Raw genomic sequence first — 3,823 nt, 5'->3', positions numbered from 1 at the left:
GCTTAGAGGGAACACTGGTCCCCCCGCCAAAAAAGGGGGGGAATAGACTTTTTGGATGGTGGGCCGCGGTTGCCAGCTCCCGGCTGGGAGACTCCGGGAGATTGGGGGGGGGGACCTCAGTGGGGAGCAATGCCGGAAAGCCAGCCTCCAGAGCATCCGTTTTCTTCCCCGGGGGGGGGGATCTGATCGCTGTCGCCTGGAGAGAAGCTGGGATTCCGGGAGATCCCCCGGGCCCGCCTGGAGGCTGGCATCCCTATGGGGGAGTGGCCTGAAGAAGCCTGCCCTCGGCTCCTTCCAGTCGGCGGGATGCAGGGAGAAGAGGCTTTGGGGCCAAAGAAGGTCAGGGGGAGGTGGAAGGTAGGGGGGGGAAGCCCTTTTAAACAAAAGTCGTTGGTATTTATCCCCCCCTCCCAGCCAAGGCCGGCTCAGCCTCCCCCCCCCTCTTCCCGTCCAAAGAAAATGAAATCTTTAAAAACAGCAGGTCGAAGCCTGGCACGATGACAGGAGGAGTCACAATGCTGGCCAGCTTTGCAGGGCTGTTTGTAAGGACTGCCATGCAACAATGTTTGGGAAGCGTTTTGCACTTTTGGAAACGGTGACACCTGCAAGCTAGAAGCTGAGCACTCCCGTCTGCAGGGTGCCTGCGAGGGACAGAGGGTGGTGGGCTCCTTGCAAACTAACACTCATTGCACTGTGCGTGTGGTTTGTGCATGTGTGTGTAAACAGGCGTTTATTTCTTCCGATGCAAAAGTATTTGGGTAAGGGGCGGGGGTGGAGAGGAGAGCAAAAAAAGCTGAGGTGTGCAGTGGCGCCAAATGGGTACATGATATAACTAGAAGACTGGGGTGGGTGAGCTCTTAATGCATTTGATTGCCTTCCTAGTTCTGCTGTTTACGCTTTTAAAACTTATTTTAAGTGTTTGTTCTATTCCTGCGTGCGCCTGCAGCTAGAAATGGGTTCTTGGGCTGGTGAAACACACTCATTACAAGGAGCTAAACCCATTCAGGGTGTGCGTCTGAAGCAACAGGACAAAGTTTTAGCTCAGTGGCACCTTTACGCCCAACAGAGTTTAATTCTGGGCATAAGCTTTTGCGTGCATGCGCACAAAAGCTTTTGCCCAGAATTAAACTTTGTTGGACTTAAAGGTGCCACTGAGGTAAAACAATAATAGCCAAACTGATTCCTGAGGCATGCACAAACTAAAGAGTGGGACTTCATGCTTCCCGAAACCAGTTTTGAGCTGCCAGAAACATTGACTGTTCTACGGGTAGTCATTGGTGCTTAAATCAACAACATTGCAACATAAAACGAGGATCGATGATTACATAAAGCATTTCAGAATTTCAATGTGGTGGTGAGAGGGAAAAAAGGAAAACATACCTAAAAGTCTGAATCCAGTGGCACCCTTAAGAGCAACAAAATGAAACTTTGTTAGTCTTAAAGGTGCCACTGGACTCAGACTTGGGTTTTTTTTTGCTTCAGACCAACACAACTATCCACCTGAATATATCTACAATCCTGTGAGAATAAATAATTCTTTGCTTGAGGCAAGAAGGTGATAAATCTAATGCCTGGAGAGTTTTCAGGCACCAAGAATTTCAAAGATAAGGTGCCACAACTGAAACGACATTATATCTAGTTATATCCTGGCCACCTTGTTCCCTAAAAGGAAGGGAGATGGAATAGAGTCTCAGTGGGTGGGTGGGAGAAAGATAATCCCTTTGGGACATCTTGTTTCCAAGACATTTAGGGCTTTAAAGGGATTAAGAAATACTTTTGAACTGGCCCAGAAGCTGGGCAAGTAGCTCTCACATAAACAAGATCTGATGTTTGTAGTTGGTACCACGTAATAAGCTTGCAGCTGCATTCTGTACCCATTGAAGCTTTGGGGCGGCCCCACATAGAGTAATGAGACCTTCCTACAATCAGGCCAAATCCTGTTTATCATGACCAGTTAATGACAGTGTCTTTCCGAAGTGTGGCAGACAAAACTAAAATGGAAAAGAATAACGGAGTCCTTCTTATGAATGAGAGCGTGGTCAGATACACCCAATGGGGAAAAGAGATGTGGTCTTTAAAAGAGGGCCGCAGATGAGGAAGAAGATAAGAGATGTGGTCTTTAAAAGAGGGCCGCAGATGAGGAAGAAGATAAGAGATGTGGTCTTTAAAAGAGGGCCGCAGATGAGGAAGAAGATGACGGACGTTGCATTGAGTGCTTGACGCCAACAACAAAGAGGATTCTTGTATGAAGAGTCCTTCTTCTTGTTCCTTGCGGCTTGGCTTTCTCTTGGATCGTTTGGAGCCGTGTGCGCTGTGCCACTGATGTGTTCCTTGATGCATTCCACTTGGTGTTCCTGTCTTTTCTGGCACCTTTTTTGTTTTTAGTTGTGTTGCTGATGTATGGAGGGTTCTGCTGTGAAAGCAAAGGCTGGCTTTGGTGATCTTCTAGTCCTTTCAGTGCTACAGTGGGCATTATGCCTACAAATTCAATGCTATCAGCATACCAGGAGCACAGACGTGTTCTGCTTCCTGCCCCAAGAGCTGGTGGCTTATGTTAGACAGGAGGAGAGAAGTCAGTAACAGACAAAATGAAGCAAGGCAAGAGACTGGCAGTAAAGGTGCAAGGCTTCGATCCCGCAAGGACTCTGCTGTACAAGAATGAACTTTCCAAGGGGAAGAACAGTCGGTCAAACCAGCTCAGGAACAAGGAAGTGGGCGTTCAGCGAGGGCTTGGCTGTGTCCAGCTCGTAACAGGAGAAGCAGAAAACAAACAAACTGTAGCGTGCAGCTGTTGGTCAGAGGATGCTGGGAATGGTAGCACTTGATGTAGGAATAAAGCGTGCAGAGATTAGTCTAAGTTCAGTGCAGTTGTGCTCAATGACCCTTTTATAAACAGCCTTTCCTAGTTATTCTTCTGATATGCCAGAAGATAAGAGTGCTGCTGTGGTTATGTAGCCAGTCATAAAATGAGGTGGAAGTACCTTTAATGCATAACACAGGCCTCTGTCACTTGACCCTTCTAGCCAGGCCCCGGGGGTTGTTTTGTAACTCCCCTGCTGTTTTGGCAATACCAGGTGGCAACAGGAGTCCACTGAGCTCTTGGTGGTGGTGGGGGACTGAATAGGTTTTGCTGCAATGTGCAGGCATCCATCAAGTTTCCATCCAGTGTGCATTTGCGTGCAACGTGGTTATATAACAACCTTACTTTTTCAGCTGAATGAATGTCCCAGGCATGGTGAGTTTCTCCTGCAACTTCAATGGATTTCCTCACATCAGTGCCTGGGATGTTTGGAGTAGAAAAGAGCAAGAGTCCAGCAGCACCTTAAAGACTAGCAAAATTTGTGGCCGGGGAGGAGCTTTCGTGATTCACAACAGTGACTCACGAAAGCTCATCCCCTGCCACAAATTCCATTAGTCTTTTCGGTGCAGCTGGACTCTTGCGCTTTTCTGCTGCTGCAGACAGAGTAACACGGCTGCCCGTCTTGATCTATGGGATGGTTGGAGGCAGCTGTCGTCCTCGGGCGTAAGAAGGTGATGAGATCACTGATAGGCGGTTGTCAGAAACCTATGTGGGGATGCATCCAAGAACTGATAGACCCACGTTGAAGACTCGAGTGCGAGGGTTGAGGGGGGAAGCCAATGGCGGAGGGAAACAATATGTATCGATGACCAGTAGCCGTGGGTGTCATTTCTCCAACTTGTACCTCTGCTGCTAAATTAGGAGCCCTCAACAAGTTGTGCATGAGACACTTTGGGGCACCCAGGGCTCTTTTTGGGCAGGAACGCACAGGAACGGAGTTCCGGCTGGCTTCACTCCCACTAC

The sequence above is a fragment of the Gekko japonicus genome, unplaced genomic scaffold, assembly GCF_001447785.1.
Source record: "Gekko japonicus isolate JY-2015 unplaced genomic scaffold, Gekko_japonicus_V1.1 scaffold1502, whole genome shotgun sequence".
In the NCBI taxonomy this organism is placed as follows: Eukaryota; Metazoa; Chordata; class Lepidosauria; order Squamata; family Gekkonidae; genus Gekko; species Gekko japonicus.
Note: the sequence above shows the minus strand (reverse complement) of the source record.